Source organism: Hylobates moloch, unplaced genomic scaffold, assembly GCF_009828535.3.
Source record: "Hylobates moloch isolate HMO894 unplaced genomic scaffold, HMol_V3 SCAFFOLD_8, whole genome shotgun sequence".
NCBI lineage: Eukaryota > Metazoa > Chordata > Mammalia > Primates > Hylobatidae > Hylobates > Hylobates moloch.
The window spans coordinates 14,599,729-14,619,361 of NW_026652283.1; the positions used below are offsets into that span (position 1 = coordinate 14,599,729).

Sequence of the window (19,633 nt, forward strand, 5' to 3'; positions counted from 1 at the left end):
TTCCCACACTTAAGTTCATTTCTACACACATATTGTACCAACTGTCAGTTGCCTCCTTCTTTGGCTTGTCAGTGACATAAATTTTCTCTAATATAACCTGACAAGGGCATTGTAGTAGAAATGTCATTTATTTCTCTCATTTAGTCATAGATTTTAAATCTCTCTCAAAGACTCTATATCTTTCTCATAGAAATTCCTTTGCCTATACAATATTTTTGTTTCCCACGCAGAACATATATTTATATGTGACATAATGAAGCTGGCAAGGAAATGACTGTTTCAGCTTTTTAAAACCACAATAGTAGCTTGGAGCTAATATACAACGGGCTAGTTAGTTCCATCATACATACATACAGATACATATATTACACTACCATCTTTAAACCATGAATCATGTACATTCTCATTCACATACACAGCCATACATATAAATTAACTGTTGCTGCACAGCCACAATCTCTCACATTTCCATTTTCTTCCAATCTTTCTCCATCTCTTCTACTTCTTAACTATGTTCATCATAACTAGGAGTATGACATACTGGGTAAACTGGCTGTCATGTCCAATATATCTGGAAAAACATTTAGATACACTGCTTTGCAGAATGAACACAGCTGGAATCAAGAGAACAGTGCAAATTTAAAAAAATAATTCTATATTATATCATCTTACCTGAGGCTATAGAATAAGCCTTACATGGTCACCTTCAAGTCTTCTGTCTTCTAAGAATCCTCAATTCTTTTATTTTCTATCTTTTAGCAGTTGGTGCTAAAAATGGTGGGTTGCCACCACCCCATAACATGCTAGCTCTCTCTTGGGAGAGCACAGGTGAATTGAGGGCTCTTTACAATCCTTCATGGACATAGGTTGGGGCAGTTCAGAATCTTCAGAGTCAAGCAACTGTAAGACAAACAAACCTTTTTCTTTGTAATATTGGTCACCACTCATAACAAAATTTCAATGCACGATCATGCTTTAAAGAACTAGACCTGACGATAGAAAGAAATTCTTTTCCCTTACCCCTTAACTATTGCATTCACCCTCCTTTCCATCCCCTGCCCCACCCTCCTGAGACTATTGACTGGTGTAATAATCCCAGGAGATTGTCTCCCTCATAGAAAGACTAATGCATCCTTACCTTCATAGAAAGACAAGTGAAGTGATGTCCTTGGAATTTCTCCTTGAATTTGGTGCCCTAGACCCTCTTATTGAGAGATGAGATTCCAGGGTGAGAGTAACAAGCCAACTAGCCAAGAAAGAAAGCTATTTGTTTTTCCTTTGAACTATGAAAAGACCCTGTTTGTGAGTGTATTTTAGAAAGAAGAAAGGAAGGATATCTCTGGAACTTTGTCCTGTTTTCTGCAACAAAATGTGAATGAATAGTTCAAATAGTGAAAACTTTTAGTAATGGTTGACGTCTCTCAGGGATAAGCTGGATCCCCAATGTTCTGAAGATGCTTTGAGTCCAAAAATTGATAATCAGAAAACTACTTTTTGTTTGTTTAATGTATCCCTGTTCTGATTTCAATTAAACTCCACATTTTGTTTTAAAACAATAGATGAAGAAGACAGTCCTCTTCTGCCACACACATGTAACATCTAGCTGGACATAGCAAACACAGATGTCCAGAGTCTTGAAGCCTAACTCAGGGTGACCCAGGTTATATCATGGCCTGGGCAAAATTGTGACTGGCCTGAATCTTCAGGTTTACATGGGGCACTTGCTTTATGCAATTGCTTTGGGCAAGAGTAACTGACTATCCAGAAAGGATGGTCAGGATTTAAGGAAGTGGCCTGGGAATGTCTTGAAAAAGTCAGTCCAGCCTTTGTGACAGCAATATAACTCCTGGGATGTAGGCAAAATCTGACTAATGCATGAGACTTAACAAGGAAGATGTAAATAACGATGGAAGATGGAGAAACAGTGAGTATAAAACTAAAATTGGAGAAGAGGCCAATGCAAGCTTCAAAGTCACGTTGATGTAGTTGTGGAGGTCTAAAACAGCCCAGGAGGAAATCCCTTAATCAGCAAGAATCCTTCTAATTTCAAAATGTAAGCTCTTTAAGTGCAAGAACCTATGGCATTTGTTGGGAAAGGCAACCTGCTAACAGGCCCTAAAAGTCCCGGTGTAGTCTTGCTGGATATACCAAGAATGCAAGGCTCTCACTGGTCTTCACGTGGGCCTTTCTTCAGGGTTATGTTTGTATATTTATGTTTGTAGCAAGTGACAACCTTGGAGGGATAAGGTAGTATCTTCTCCTAGACAAAGAACAGACTTGTTACCCTGCACTCTGAAAGTTCTCTAAGCACAGTGTTCTCCTTTCTAATGAGTGTGTAGGCATCTGTACAGGCCTCCGTGTCATCCCCATGAAATTCGGGGGTCGTGGAAAATTGATACAAGAAAATGTGAAGATCATGCGGCCTGTTACATCATAAGTAATAGAGTCCTTTATCTCCGATTCAAGAGTCTCATACCTTTTCCTAGTGTGCATGATAGAGTAACAGGCTAGCCTATTAGCTTGAAAGTAGAGTAAGATCCCAGAATGTCTATAGTTCCTGACAGCTATATCCCCAGCACCTAGAAAAGTAAAATGACGTGGCATCCTATTTATTAGTGGTTAAAAGTTTGTGCTAGGTGTTCACTTTTCAAATTTAATTAAATCAAATTAATGGGATTTCCATTAAGAAGTGTTTCTAATAATTTCTGAATATTTGACAAATCATATATTAAACAGTTACCAAAAAAATATTTGGGAAAGAGCATCAGCATTTTAATTGCATTACACATAATGTTTTTAATTCATTTGTTTAATTCTAAAGATAGCCATTTTATGAAGATAATAAATACCAATAATAAGGAAATTTAAAAAAATCTTTCATTATTAATTTTTCAGTGTACCCAGACCAGAATCCAGATTGAGAAGCCTTGGAAAAATAAACAACTCAATTTCCCCCATTGGTCTAAGGAAGGCATTGATTCAAGGTCCTCTGAGTTCCATTAAGATTTCAGGGGTAATCCTCTCACTTGTGTCTATAACTGATTTATTAATAAAATAACCTTTTATTAGTTATACCTTTCAACAGAATGTTTTTCCACTTACACAATAAAGAATTAAACAGTTTAGACTTGAACTAACATTTGCAGGACTTGTGTTGTGTACCCATCTGCGTGCTATGCACTTTCACATGAACAGTGATACAAAATCTCTTGGCAACACATGGTCAGTGTTAAGTCTCTGTAACTGGCTCATTGTATTTTTTTCAATATGTTGCAATCCTTTTTGCATGTGGGTCCCACACCTTTCTAAATACTTAGTAATTTACAGGAACAGCAACCTTTTTTTTCCTGGTGAGAGGTCATGGAATTTGTTTTTACTGAAATGCAGAACTTCCTTTTCATTTCAAGTAATGTGACACTGTAAGCTGCTAGCATGGCCACAAGTAACACTGAAACAAAACTTCAGGCAAAACGGATCATCAATGTTTAATTCAAATCTTTAAGAATGGCGACTGCCTTGAAAGGATCTTCCTAAATAATCTCTTCTAGGTGTCTAAAACTATATTGTAGATGAAAAGTACTTTTTTTTTTTTTTTTTTGAGATGGAATCTCACTCTGTTGCCAGGCTGGAGTGCAGTGGTGCGGTCTCAGCTCACTGCAGCCTCTGCCTTCCAGGTTCAAGCAATTCTCCTGCCTCAGCCTCCTGAGTAGCTGGAACTACAGGTGCCCGCCACCACGCCCAGCTAATTTTTATATTTTTAGTAGAGATGGATTTTCACTATGTTGGCCAGGATGGTGTCAATCTCCTGACCTGGTGATCTGCCCACCTTGGCCTCCCAAAGTGCTGGGATTACAGGCATGAGCCACCACACCCGGCCCGAAAAGTATTTTTTTACAAAGAGAGAATAAAATAAGACCCTGTAGATAACCTCCTCACACTGTTTTACCACCACTCTCTCAAAACAACTTATTCACAGAGAATTCTGGAGTTTTGGGATTTGGACATATTGCAGGGTTCCCCAAATTCCAGGCCACGGACCACTACCTGTCAGTAGTCTGTTAGTAACCGGGTCACACAGCAGGAGGTGAGCAGCAGGAGGTGAGTAGCAGGTGAAAGGGCATTACCACCTGAGCTCTGCCTCCTGTCAGATCAGCAATGGCATTAGATACTCATAGGGGCACAAGCTCTATTGTGAACTGCGAGGGACCTAGGTTGTGCACTCCTTATGGGAATCTAACTAATGCTTGATGATCTGAGGTGGAACAGTTTCATCCCAAAACCATCCCCCCAACTCCATCCATGGAAAAACTGTCTTCCATGAAACCGGTATCTGGTGCCAAAAAGGTTGGGGATGACTGCTTTACTGGCCATTAAAATCTTATCTTTATAAATGAATGTCAAAGAAATCATTAACATTATTCAGATCGTTACAATGGGCTAAAAATATAGTTCCATTGGAAGAAAAAGAAGCATAGAGTTGTAAGTTTTCCTAGTAGGTGTTTCACCTAATAACAATGCAAGACTTCCTAAAATGTACATATATTTCCTATGTCATCACATAGCCAGGATGACAAACATTATGCAGATTTGCCTCGCTGAAGCTCTGAAACAGAATTTTTAAAGGTGAACAGTGATCCTATGACAGGCAAATAAAGTTGTCTTTCTTTTGTTTTCATTTTTTTTTTTTCTTTTTTTGAGACGGAGTCTCGCTCTGTCGCCCAGGCTGGAGTGCAGTGGCACAATCGCGGCTCACTGCAAACTCCGCCTCCCAGGTTCATGCCATTCTCCTGCCTCAGCCTCTCCGAGTAGCTGGGACTACAGGTACCCGCCACCACGCCCGGCTAATTTTTTTTTGTATTTTTAGTAGAGACGGGGTTTCACCGTGGTCTGGATCTCCTGACCTTGTGATCCGCCCGCCTCAGCCTCCCAAAGTGCTGGGATTACAAGCGTGAGCCACCGTGCCCGGCCTTGTTTTCATTTTTTTAAGTATTGTATATCATTGCTAGTCATACCCACTTTCTTGAGTATTCTTTTTTTTTTTTTGAGACAGAGTCTCACTGTCACCTAGGCTGGAGTGCAGTGGTGCGATACTGGCTCACTGCAACCTCTGCCCCTTGGGTTCAAGTGATTCTCCTGCCTCAGCCTCCTGAGTAGCTGTGACTACGGGTGCCTGCCACCACGCCCAGCTAATTTTTTTTTTTGCATTTTTTAGTAAAGACAGGGTTTCACCATATTGGCCAGGCTGGTTGTGAACTCCTGACCTTGTGATCTACCAGCCTCGGCCTCCCAAAGTGCTGGGATTACAGCCATGAACCACTGTGCCAGGCCTTGAGGATTCTTTCTACACTGTCACCACAATTGGAAGACTGAAGATCCTCGATGGTAGAGACTATTGCTTACTCTTCAAGTATATTTGTATAATTGTGCCTAGCTCAGTGCTTGGAACATTCTAATTATTAATAAATGTTGGTTGAATAAATAAATTTATATACCCCTATATTCAACCCTCAACGTATTACCTTTTTATCTCTACAGACACTTTTTTGGATTCCTCCTATATGTGAATTCCATCCAAATAGGTACGTCATCCTTCTATTCCTTCTCCTTCTTGGGCCTTTCAGCTCCAACTGATTGCTGGATATTTCTCTCTAGATGCTCTGTGTATTAATCCGTTCCCACATTGCTGTAAAGAAATAACTGAGACTGGGTAATTTATAAAGAAAAGAGGTTCAATTGGCTCATGGTTGTGCAGAATGTGTAGGAAGCATGATGCTGGCATCTGCTGAGCTTCTGGGGAGGCCTCAGGAAACTTACAATCATGACAGAAGAGGGAGCAGGCACATCACATGGCCAGGGCAGGAGCTGGGTTAAGGGAGGTGCCACACACTTTTAAATGACCAGATTTTGCAAGAACTTGCTCACTATTGAGAGGAAAGTAGCAAGGGGATGGTACTAAATCATTTATGAAAATTCAATCCCCATGATCCAATCACCTCCCACAAGGCCCCACCTCCATAAGATCTGTAGGGGACACATATCCAAACTTTATCACTGTGCAAGTCCATAATTTCAAAGTGTAAATGCACTGTACTAGGCAACGCAGGTGACATGAACAAGTCTTTGCCCTCCAGAAGTTTACAAACTAGCAAGAGAAATGAGCACTTTCAAAGCCCAACATAAGTATTATGAAAGAAGTACAAACTAAGGACTGCAATGTCTGGGACTCTCTCACAGGCACTAACTCTTTTAGCAGGAAAGTTTCATCTAGAGCTAGACATGAACTTCAACATTCAAAATTCTCCAGCATGCTTTGCTCCTTGTTTATGCCCGTATCATCCTTGGGTTCTTCCTGACTGGCCTCAGTGCCCTAATTATATCCAAAATTGTGGTCTCAATTCTTGGATCCTGACCTGCTTTCCCATTTGCTCCACAGTTGTGGCTTTCACATACTGGAAGAGGTCGGTGAATCTTTCCAACTTCTTAGACTCCTACTCACTGCTCGGAGACTTTGGCATCCTGGCTGTCTTTTATGCTCCCATCCTGCCTCAAGTTGCTTCTAAGTCTGTGCATGTTAAAAGGAAATAAAAAATCATATTTCAGGAAATACTTTAAGAAACAGTTAGCATTTGATTTAAATATGATGCCAGCAGTCATGCAAGTAACATTGGAAGAAAACAAAATTAAAGCAGAGGAACTAAGCAAAGACAGCAGAGAAAACCTCAGGGCATATGCCCCTAAAGGTGGATAGAGTAGTTTGGTGTGCTTGGGCTTTTTTGGCTCCCTCAAGCTTTACCCACATAATCCTCACATTCAAGGACTAAACCTGTTATTATGGGAAAGGAATAATATTGTGCCAGAAAAAGGAATGGAAATGGGAGAAGAAAATAAATGCACAGTAAAATAAAGCAGGAAAGAGCTTGAGAGGGTGACCAGAATTGCACAAAGGCAATGTGGGCATGTTGGTGATGATCTATACCATGACTCCCCGTTCATCAGCCTGAGCCTGGGGTTATGAGAAACAGAGCAGCAGGACAGTAGATGCTCTACAGAGTTTCCAGATGAGTACCCACCAGATGAAAGCTATCCTCCTAGCCACCCTGAGTTCTTTTCTCCTCCCAGGCATATCACAGGGATTTAGGAACTCCCCATGTTTGTTCATGGACACTGTAGCAGTCTCTGCTGTGAGCCTATGGACTGAAGCAATGCTGTTCCTTACTACAAATGCCTCATCTCCTCACTGCCACGGCATTGCCCTGAAGCTGTTGCTGCTGCCAACTTTGCCTCTTCTCCCAATCTGTCTTCCTAATGAGGCTGCTCCTGTCGCCCCAACTACATACATGATGTTGTGCTCTGAGATGTGTGATGTATGGTCTTTTGCTACAGCCTGGGTGTGTGTTATGGAGATGAGCAGAGAGGGCAAAGGAACATTAAAGAATTGAAGAAGCAAAAATGAAATGGTTCTTGGATAAGGTAGAATTTGCCCTGAGCTTTGAAAAATGGTGGTGGTACAAGTAGACAGATTTTGAAACACAGAGAAAGTAAAGGAGAATTTCCTGCGACTGAATAAAACTGTCAACTATGGAGTTAACAAAGTGTGTCTGGGAGTCAGTAGAACCAATTTAGCAGGTGATGAGAATTCACGTAAGGGACTAATGACATCATGTTTTGTCTTGGAGCTAAATTTTTTTTTTTTAGTTTTATGACAGAGAGAATTAACATAAACAATAGCCTTTTAATGAAGCTGGGATGCTTTCTCTTTTCTTCCCTGTTAAAGGGAGTTGAGAATTGTCTTCCACATGAATTGAGAAATTTCTTCTTCACACAGAGAAAGACAGTTTTAGCTAGAGTAGGCAGAGTGAAGACATGTATCACAGTTGTTCAAGATCCTCCAGGAAGAGCTAATGCATTTGCTTTGGGAGCCAGCGGGTTGTTCTTTAGTAGGGACAGAACCAATCCATAAAGAGCCTTTATGTGAATGAGAAAAAAGATACTCCTTTATTCAAACAGATACAGGCTCAAGCAGGCATATAGATTGGCAAGACAAGTGTGAGCTGAATTTAAACCTACTTGGCACTAGTCATGTGCCCTTGAGTATTGTGCAAACTTCACGAAAAAAATCAGGAAGCCCTCGGGTTTAAGACATCTAGCCATATTTAAAGTGAATATGAGAGGCCCCGTCCCACTCTCCTAGCTGACATGAGAACAGATAGAGGTTTCAAATGGGCTATTTTCTGGTGCAATGAGATATAAGCCTAGATTTCCTATCCCTATGTCTATTTTTCCTCTGTTACTTTGAGATTGCATTACTTGTAGCCTTGAGTGTTTAAAAGAGAAGATCAAACCCATTTATTTAATGTCACAATCAATACTGAGCCCAGGGTATCTACAGAATAGATTCTCTGTAGGCTGTGTTCACTATGGCTTTGAGTTCAGGGAGAATTTATGAGCACAATTCTTTTTTCAGTTAGAAAGAAAGCACATTCAAGATGTACTAAAATAGTTGAATAGAACTGTAGTGCCTTACTATACATACATAAGATGAGCTTGTATTTACTAGCCAAAGAATTTATAGCTGAGAGAAGTAGATTTCAGCTTATGAGAATTTCTATCTTTCAACTCAGTCCAATAGTTCATTGTAGAAAATTGGTTTGTAAGAGAGTCTGAGAAATGATAAGGTCATAAATGATTGAATTATGACATTCAATTACTAGCATTCTCAACTGATAATATTGCCTTGTATGATGTAATGCAATTTGTAAATAGCCAGTTAAGATACATTGTCCCATCACCTATAGTGAAATATAATTTTGAAGATATGTTATTACAATTTTGAAGATATGAAGAATGTAGCTATGTATAAACCATGCTTTTTACTCATAGACTTATTGTGGGACTCAAAAGAAAGTGTAGACCAAAAAGTACTTTTTCAGCATACATAATTGCAAGATAAGATGAAGCATTGTATACTTTTTGATATGTTGTAATTAGATGGGAAATTAATATCCTCTTTTGTTGTCTCTAATACTCATTTGCAGTTACATGTAAGGTGAGCTGCAATATTTTAAGATAAAATAGTTTTTAAAATTCTTGGTAGGATTTTTTTTGTTGTTGTTTAAAACAAACTAGAAAACTGGATCCTATGTTAACACCTTGCACTGTGACATTGATCACACTTCAGATGTTGGCATTTTGTTTTCCTTGTTTCATGTGGATATTTTAATCCCCATTATCCTAAAATCTACTGGACAAAATGAGAGCAGTGGTAACCTAATAATGATTAAGTCAAGTAAATGCCTTACAACTCTCTCCCTAACACAAATCGTTCATTTGCCTCCTCACTGTCTTGTGAAAGGTTGGATAGTCCTAAAAACAAATGTGTTAAAAATATTTCCCACCTTTGAATGTTTCTTTCTTTTTCCTTTCCTTTTTTTTTTGACAGAGTCTGTCACCCATGCTGGAGTGCAGTGGTGTGATGTTGGCTCACTGAAACCTCCGCCTCCTGGGCTCAAGTGATCCTCCCACCTCAGCCTGCCCAGTAGCTGGGACTACAGGTGTGCACTATGATGCCTGGCTAATTTTTGTATTTTTTGTAAAGACAGGGTTTTGCCATATTTCCCAGGCTGGTCTCAAACTCCTGGACTCAAGGGATCCTCCTGCCTCAACCTACCAAAGTGCTGGGATTATAGGCATGTGCACCACACCCAGCCTCTTTCATTTTTTCCTACATCTCTGAATCCTACCTAATCCAAACTTATTTGAAGCCTCTCTAGCAAGCTTTCCCCAACCTGTCCTCCCTCTCTGGAGTTCCCATGTCACTTATATCCTTATAGTCATTTAACTAATTTTGATGCAATCCTATGCCATCTTAGATTATGTCTGTTAATATGTATGAGGCTTGTTTCCCTAGCAACACTGTAAGCCCCAGCATAGGAAATGAAGCTTATCTCCTTTTTGTTTCTGTATAGAGCTTGGTGTAGAGCTGAGCACAAAATTGGTGCTACTCAATTCAGTAAATTTAAGTCAGCTTCCCTCCAACCTACAGGTTGTGTAAGTTCCCAAGATGTTGCTCTTCTCTCACCACTACAAACTATATATAGATATCAATATACACACGTACATATATACTTATATGTATTATATTACATTAATATAATATATACACATAATACATACACACATATATAATGTGTATATATGTATAATATATACACATACATGTATACACATATATGTATATATTACATTAATATATAACATATAACCATATATATTATATAATATTATATAAAATACATAGTATCCAATATTCACAAGATTTCATTACCCCTTAACTCTACTTCAGTTAAAGAATAAGACACATATAATTAAAATACATTAAAGGAAATTTATATTAAATTACACTTCCTTCAACAGAATTATTGATAGTCTGGAATTTAAAAATGTTTGAGAAATGGAATAAATATGGACTACTTCACCAAATCCATGAATAGAAGTAAGGAAGAGCTCCTAAAGTTGAAAAGGCTGGAGAGGATTACACTAAAATCCTCACATCAAGAAAAAGACACAACATGTATGAGCCAAAGGAACATTGTGCCGGATGAAATAAGCCACTCACAGAAGGCCAAATACTACATAATATCTCTTAGATGAGGTGTCTAAAGTAATCAAACTCATAGAAACAGAGAATAGAATGGTGGCTGCCAGGGGCTGTGGGGAGATGGAAATGGGGAGTTGTTGCTCAGTGGGTATAAAGTTTCAGCTGTGGAAGATGAATACATTCTAGAGATCTCCTGCACAACAAAGTGCCTGATGCTGATGACATGGTGTTGTGCACTTAAAAATTTGTTAAGGGGTCGATCCCATGTTAAATGTTTTAACACACACACACACACATGCACACACATGCACACACATGCACACACACATGCACACACACACACACACACAGATGCAAAGAAACTTTTGGAGGTCATTGGTATGGTTTTTTACTTTTATTGTGGTGATGGTATCAAGAGTATATGCGTATGTCCAAACTCATCAAATAGAGTACATTAATCATGTGCAAGATTTTTAATATATCAATTATTTCTTAATAAAGCTGTTATATGTAAAAAAGAAAAATAAATACACAAGTTTAAGAATAGATTTAGATAAATTCATGAATGACAAATGCAATACAGATCATCAACAGGGAAATAAGAAATAATAAAAATAACGTCTAATGCTTTGTGAGAACTTACTGTATATCAGGCTCCATTTCAAATGATGTCTCCTTAATCCTCATGTTGACCCTTCAGTGGGGTACTATTATCTTCATTTTATAGAAGAGGAAACTGAGGCACAGAGAAGTAATATTGCATTGTCAATAATCCATATCAGAGTTGGAATTCAACCTCAAGCAGTATGATATCAGATCTGGCATTTGAAGATGGGATACCCTTTCAACCATTTGGGTTAACATCTTGGTGGCAACTATTGCACACTCAGTATACCTAACACTGCCTGCCAGGCAAATGCCCCCTCTTCACTGAACTCTAAAAAAAAAAAAACTCCTGAAAATCACTTTGATATAAACTTCTTCCCAAGTTGTTCTAAGCATAGACTTTTTGTAGTAGACACATCATAAGTTGACCCTTGGTGAGTCACACTCTGGTATGATATCTGTCCCTTGAATGTGGAATATTATAATTTGCTCCAAGCCAACAGAGTACCACAAAGGTGAGAGGATGTCACTGTTGTGATTAGATTACATCATATAAGATCCAGTCTTAGCAGACTGGAGAAAGAGCCTCTCTTGCTGGCCTTCAAGAAGCAAACAACTAACCAGGCACAGTAGCATGTGCCTATAGTCCCATAATCCCAGCTACTCAGGAGGCCAAGGCAAGAGAATTGCCTGAGCCCAGAAGTTGGAAACCAGCCTAGAAAATGTATTGAGATGCCTTCTCTTAAAAAAAAATGGAGCAAACCACTATGTTGTGAACTGCCTATGGAGCGTGTTACATGGGAGAGAGTGAGCAGCGGGCAACCTCTAGGACTGGAAAGTGGCTTCTAGCCAACAGCCAAGAGAAAGCCAAGGTCCTCAGTCACATAACACAAGAAAATGACCTGAATGAGCTTGGAAGCAGATTCTCCCCCAGTGAAGTCACCATATGAGAACACAGCCTCACCAACACTTTGATTGCAGACTTGTTAGACTGTGATAGGCAAAATTCTAAGATAGTTCCCAAGATTCCCCACCCCAGCAAACACACCTCTTCTCCCAGTTATTCCGTCAAACACCAATTTAGGTGCTACCATGAAAGAACTTCGTAGATGCAATTAAATTCTCAAATGAGTTGACCTTAAGATAGAGAGACTGTCCTATGCTGGCCTAATCTAATCAGGTGAGCCTTTGAAAGGGACTGGGACCTTCCTGGAGAGATTCGATGTGTGAGGAGTATTCAATACATAGGAGATTCTCCATCACTCACTTTAAGATCGAGGGGGTCTTGTGGCAAAGAATGCAGAAAGCCTTTGTGAGCTGAGAACTCCCCCTTGCTAACAGCCAGCAAAGAAACTCAGGCCTCATCTCTATAACCATAGGAAGTAGATTTTGCTTGGAAAAGGACTCTTAGGTCCATGAGATACCTTGATTTTGGCTATGTGAGACCCTGAACAGAGAGTCCAGTCACACTGTGCCTGGACTTTTGACCTATAGAATAGTGCACTAATAAGTGGATGGTGTTCTCTAAGTTGCTAAATTCACAATAATTTGCTTAATTTGTTACACAGCAATAGAAAATATATATACTTCTCATTTGTGATGTAAGTTGAATCCATTTCAATTAAATCATGAAAATATTCAGTACAATGCCTGGAATATAGAAGATACTAAATATTTGTAGGACTTTTTTTCCCACAGGACTTCTGAAATACAGAATTTCTTCTTCCATCATTGTCAAAGTGATCTGATAACATTTGCAAGAAAAAGTGTGCACCATCCAGAACAAGTTAAACAAAAAATACTATGCAGTAATCTATTGAAATACAGCACTGTCAAACCATCCCTTGGACATCTGTGATAATCCAGGGATCAAAACAAAGAAAATAAGTCACTAAACTTTATCTGCATGCTTAGAATTGGAATAAAAAAAGTTCAAGTTTTTATCCTGCTTCTTAAAAGGCAGAAATGTAATATTTAATCTTTTAAATTAGTTGACAATATTGCTATTTCTCCAACTTCTCAGTCTTTTACTCACTAAAGGCCAAGGATACTGAGATCATGGGAAAGGGTTCAACAAATTGTCTCATGACTGACTCATAGACTTGGCAGCTGTAAATCTGTTTGTCATGTATAGAAGATGATCTCTGTGTTGAGAATTCAAATGTTTAAATTCTGGCCTATGTGTCATAGATAATTCGAGCATTGGTTGCAGGGTTTTGGGATACATTCCAATCTAAGCGTGTGCTGTCTGAAATTTAGAAATTCTCCTGTAGCTTAAAGCTTCTCACTTCCTGCTTAAAGAGAAGTTTTGAGCTGGGCACAGTGGCCTACAACTGTAATACCAGCACTTTGGGAGGCCAAGGTGGGAGGATGTCTTGAGGCCAGGAGTTCAAGACTAGCCTGGGCAACAAAGCAAGACTCCACATCTACAAAAAAAATTCTTTTTTTACTTAGCTAAGTGTGGTGGTTCAGGCCTGTAGTCCCAGCTACTCAGGAGACTGAGGTGGGAGGATTGCTTGAGCCCAGGAATTTGAAGCTACGGTGAGCTAAGAAGGTACTACTGCATTCCTGCCTGGGTGACAAAGTGAGACCCTGTCTGTTAAAAAACAAAACAAAAAACAAAGTTATGCATCAAACTGCTACTACTAGTTGAGATGCATAACTCATCGTTTGTACGATGCCAGAGATGGTTTCATATCATTGTAAAAATAAATAGTCCCACTCACAGACACCATTTTAGTTCCTTGGCTTTTAAAATTTATAAGCGATCTTGACCATTCAAGATCCCAAGTATTATGAATGAAACAGATGCATATAAACTTACTCTTTGATAGTGAAGAAAGATTCAGTGTACTACAGGCTGATTTCAGCAGGGTTACGACCGACTTTCGGGCATTACAGAAAACTGCCTTGTAAAGGAAATGTTTCTTTTTCATTAGAAACACATTTGAATAATGAAAAAAGGTACTTTCTCAAGTTTGTGATAGTAAGAGGCAGGGTAGGATAGGATGTATCAGAATTTTTACTCATGAAAAAACTTTACTTATGGCCCCATGGAGATAAATGTATCCTTTACAAGATAATTTTTTTAAGACAGTGAGCTGTTTAATGTTGGTTGTGAGCTTATCATAACTGAGATTTAAATTTTTTAGCAAGTATGTTTGCTTTTGAATGGAGGAACAGTCCAATATTCAGTCAAGCAAGAATGTGTTGTACTAAAAAAAAAAAAAAAAAAAACTTTTAGGCCTGGCACGGTGGCTCACTCCTGTAATCCCAGCACTTTGGAAGGCAAGCGGGTGGATCACCTGAGGTTAGGAGTTTGAGACCAGCCTGGCCAACATGGTGAAACCCCATCCCTACTAAAAATACAAAAAATTAGCCAGGCGCGGTGGCGGGTGCCTGTAGTCCCAGCTATTCGGGAGGCTGAGGTAGGAGAATCGCTTGAACCTGGCAGCTGGAGGTTGCAGTGAGCCAAGATCGCACCACTGTACTCCAGCCTGGGCGACAGAGTGAGACTCCGTCTCAAACAAACAAACAAACAAATAAAATTAAAAAAAAACCCCTACAGACCACAAAGCTGATCCAATGTGGTGTTGAAGTTATTCCTCAAACATTCCATATTTAAATTTATGACTGATAAACATAGCTAAATGCAACAAAGGCATTGCTGTAACATCATACACAAGCTAATGTATTTATTTACGTCTTTATGGTTTTGTGCCAGGTACTAATATTCAACAAATACTTGCTTCGTGCATAAATATGATATTAAAAATTGTTTGCCTTTGCTTTATACTTCTGGTTCTTAATGAAATATTTTTTTTCTGTATGTACTTTGGCTATCTGTACAATAATTCAGCCACATTTAGTTCATATTGTGGCTTGGTATTTAAACTACTCACTGAAATACTGTAGTGGCATTTGCTTTACTGTATTATATGATCTCCAATTACTGGTGAATTTGCTGGGTAGCTTCCTGCTATATATCAGTGTTCAGTGACAACAAAACATTTCTTTTGAAATTTGTAATTTCCATTTTTCAGGGTTAAAGGTTAAAAGTTTTGCATATTCAGATCATATGCCTTCCTGCTACATTACAGTATTCAGTATTTACATGGGCCATATACTACATTTTCTCTCACACTACCAATTTCAATATATGTTTGATAATATGCACTCTTCCCCACTCTCATACACGAATTTCATTATAAACTGGAAGTATAACTTATATACCAGCAAATGTCACCTAATAGGGTATTTCTGGTTAGGGGATTTGGTGAAAGATCGCAAAGTAACATTTGAGCTGGACTGTGGTTGATGGTCTGGAAGTAACAGAGATAGGACTGACTGAGAAAATAAAAGCAGGTCTCTGAGGAAATCTCTCAAAGGTAGGAAAGTTCAGAGCATAATTGTGTTCCTGCTGTAACTCAGAAGACTAAAATCAGTGTGTGTAAAAGGAATTTTAGGAGGCAAAATTAAAAAGCTTGACTGGAGCCAGGTCATGGAGGCCCTTGAATGACAAGCTATGGATACAGAAGTGTATTTTGTAAGAAATTGGGAGCAATCAAAGGTTTATTTGATTTTTTGTAGAACAGAAATAATACAATCACACTGCCCTTCAAAAAGGATTAATCTGGCAACAGTACTTTAAGTGAATTAGAGAGGAGAGAGCTGGCAGGTGGGGACACCTGTAGAGAGGCCAATAGTGCAGATAATGTGCCATAAAGGTAGTGAGAGCCTAAACTAGAGCAGGTGCATTGAAAACCCATAGAAGGGGCAGAAGGAAAAGATGGGGTAGAGATTGAATCAAAAGAATCCACTAGTTATTTGGATCTGGGAAAAAAAATGGAGAGAAGAGGTAAAAATTTCCCTTGGTATTTGAGATAATGGTGGTATCAATTAGGACTGAACTACCATGCTCATTCTGGAATGCACAGAATTACTGAATTTGAGGGGTCAAAAGATCATCCAGATTGAGCTCTCCAGTAGGTGGTTGAACCAGCTTAGAAGCAGAAATCAGAAGGGAGGCCAAGTTTGGAGATGCTGACTTAGTGGCTGTGGAAGCCATGAGACTATGCCCAAAACATCCATAACACTGGGAAAGTATGTTAACTGAAGGCCCAGGGATTGAACTTCAACCCCACCTTACCATTTGACCTGAGAACGTGCACCCCACAGGCAGCTTCTTGCTGATGACTAGTTTTTGTGGAAATGGGAAGGCAGAACAGTTCCTAAGAAGACAAAGAATTCCTTTGTTAGCCAACTTTAGCTCCAGAACTCAACAATGGCTTTGCTGAACCTCCTGTTGACTGTGCTGCAGTGTAGACAGCTGCCACTCAATCTTCCACTATCCAATCTTTTCTTCTCTCCTTCGCCTAGGATCAGAGTAGCATCCTGGTCTAATCTGTCTCTCAGCCTTCTCTAGCTCCCTCCCTGTTTTTTATTAACACAGCCATTTCACTTTACACCAGCATTAAAATACTTGACCATTTAATGCTGTCTTGACATCTGCTTCTGAGAGCACCCAGATTAACGTTAGTTATTTGAAGAGAAGTGATCTATATTCCATATGCCATTTTGTGCAATTAGAATTAATGTTCAATATAAAGTTTAAATCATTAAAGCAATTTTAAATTATTAAATTTAATCATAAATATAAAATTATGTAACATAGTTTATACCTTTAAGTGAGGATGTTCTGCACTTATTTTATTTTATTTTTTTGAGATGCAGTCTTGCTCTGTTGCCCAGGCTGGAGTGCAGTGGCACAATCTCGGCTCATGCAACCTCCGCCTCCCGGGTTCAAGTGATTTCCTTGCCTTAGCCTCCTGAGTAGCTGGGACTACAGGCGCACACCACCATGCCCGGCTAATTTTTGTATTTTTAGTAGAGAGGGAGTTTCACTATGTTGGCCAGGCCGGTCTCGAACTCCTGACCTTGTGATCCGCCCACCTCGGCCTCCCAAAGTGCTGGGATTACAGGTGTGAGCCACCATGCCTGGCCTGTACTTATATTTTAGAAGATTATTTTAGATGGAAAGGTAAAAATAACAATAAGAAATTCTAGTGGGCGGTTATATTTAACTTGCAGTAAATATCCCAGAGTTATGAAACATAGAGTTGGAATCACAGATAAGAGTGACATTTGAGGCAATGGAAAACCCTAGGTAACAAAATATATTTTTCATTTTCCACCTACTCAGAAAGATGTGGTCCCATTTATGTTGTTCTTCAGCACCCTTCAGCTAGTTCTTAAAACCTTTGTGCCACATAATTGCTTTTAATACTAAAAATATATTCTGATAATATATGAATTTCATAAATAAGATAAATATGTAAAACAACAACAAAAACTACAATTTAGCTGACTACCCACTGTAGCATAGTACAATAAGTTTTGCAAACACTGAAGGTTTTTTTTTGGTAGGCGGCAAATAATCTAAGGTTTCTCTTACACCCTTGTTTCAAAAGAAAATTTATGCTCTCTAAAAATGTATGACTTCAATCAAAACAAAATGGCTTAATCAATACAATAATTAGGCTATCATCTGAATCATTCAAGCAATTATGGCTTTCAGGTATATTGATGTGAGTATTCTAAAAGCCAATGTCAGATGAGAACTGACACTTTGGTTGCTGGAGCTATGATAGGGTATCTCAGATGTTAGAATTTAACTGGAAGGAAAATATTGTATGGATAAGCCTTTACTCTAGCAACTTTTGTTTCTTCACATTCTTAGGAGTTGTTTATTTTCTATTTGGCATCAGGCTTTGGTTTAGAAATCTAGTATGTTGTTAATTCTGCCTCCATTGGATGCCTTTAGACTCAGGAGACTAACAAACTATGTTAGCAGGAACATCTGTTGATCTCTTGAAAGTTAGCCAAAGATTTGGAGTTTCTTTGGCCAGACAAGTCATGGGATCAGAGCCCAGTTCTGAGCTAAACTTAAGGCCAATAAGATTAGTTCTGACATCTAGAAATAGAATTGAACACATGGGAAAATTTAAGACTTAGAAAAATTAATATTCTCTGATTTTTTTCACAGTTAAAGTGAATGGAAAAATAGGAGTAAGGCTAGATAGAAAGGTTGTAAAACTTATATGTGCACAATTAAAATAAAGGGTTGAATTATTATGTGGAAAGTTTGGATCATATAAAGCTATGCTACATAAAAAAGAACAACTCTTTGGCCTGGTACTACTCAAGCTTGATGGTTCACTAGCTATAGAACTACAAAATTCTACTAATATCAGATAAACATATTTGATATTGAAATGCTAAAATTAACTGTTTCTAGAAAAATGCATTTCTCACTAACTCAGACTACTTTTCGATATCATTGATTATCTCTGTAATATTTCAGGTTTCAATTCTTTCAAGGTTTTCCTTACTCTTTTGAGCTACTCGAACAGAAATCTACCATGTCTTCAAAGATCTTTCATCAGGTAATCTTCCACAGGCTTTTCAATTCCCTGCAAATCTTTATCCTTTGTGCTACTATATCGATCCTTGGTGGTAACTATAGCACCTATGGCTTCATTGCTATCTATCTACATGGATTTCTTGCACACATCCATCCTTCTGTTCCTATCCTCTTCTCTGTCATGCTGACTCCTACATCTTGAGCCCCGCCTCCAACCGTCTTACTTAGATAGTTCTTAATTGTCTTTGAACTATAATATATTCCTAAGTCTAATTATATTCTCCTCCGTATCACTGCTGTGCCATGATGCATAAAATGTATTTCTCAACTATACTTGTAGACTTTGAAATGGCAGGTATATATACTACTTTTTAAAATATCCCTCACACGTAAAATCAATTTGATTTTACCTTCATTCTACTAACATAGAGTATTATCTATACAACATCCCCAATTTTCAATTATCACTTCTTATAAAAATAAAATATGCTCAGCTCTGACAGATGCTTCATCCTTAAAATACTCTCTTCCTCATAACAAGAATCTCTGAGGGGAAAAAAAAGAAAAAAGAAATACTTTATTCCCTTGGATTCTTAGGTACCACAAACTCTGCTCATTCTGCTTACTTCACAGTTTCTTTTATGCCAACTTTGCTGACTTCATCTTCTCTATACAACCCTCAAAAACCAGGGTTCCTGGAGCTTTTTCTCTGGGTCTTTTCTCCACATATCTCTTTTACTTTAGGTGATTTCTATTGTCCTGTAGCTGTCAGGAGTGGTTTCAGGTGGAAGTTTTAGAATATAGCTAAAAATTATTTTTAACACTTTAACATTCTCAAAATATTGGGATTGCAATAATACTACCTGCATAGGAAATACTTAATTTCTTGATATTCCCTGGTTGCCACATTCAGGGATTTAAAGGAAAGTTATTTTCCAAAGTCATGTTCTGATGTAACTATCAGCTCACTGTATTAGTTATCTATTGCCTTATAACAAACTATGCCA

General features: G+C 38.5%; 1 long non-coding RNA gene across 1 annotated transcript; it reads right to left on the reverse strand.

The window, feature by feature from the left end:
* Positions 1-678: 678 nt before the first annotated feature.
* On the reverse strand, positions 679-16,753 carry LOC116472733 (uncharacterized). The gene is made up of 5 exons (XR_004249154.2): positions 16,353-16,753; positions 11,241-11,333; positions 6,411-6,562; positions 5,520-5,683; positions 679-900 (listed from the first exon to the last, which is right to left on the reverse strand). It is a non-coding gene; the product is annotated as an uncharacterized LOC116472733 (long non-coding RNA).
* Positions 16,754-19,633: the final 2,880 nt, after the last annotated feature.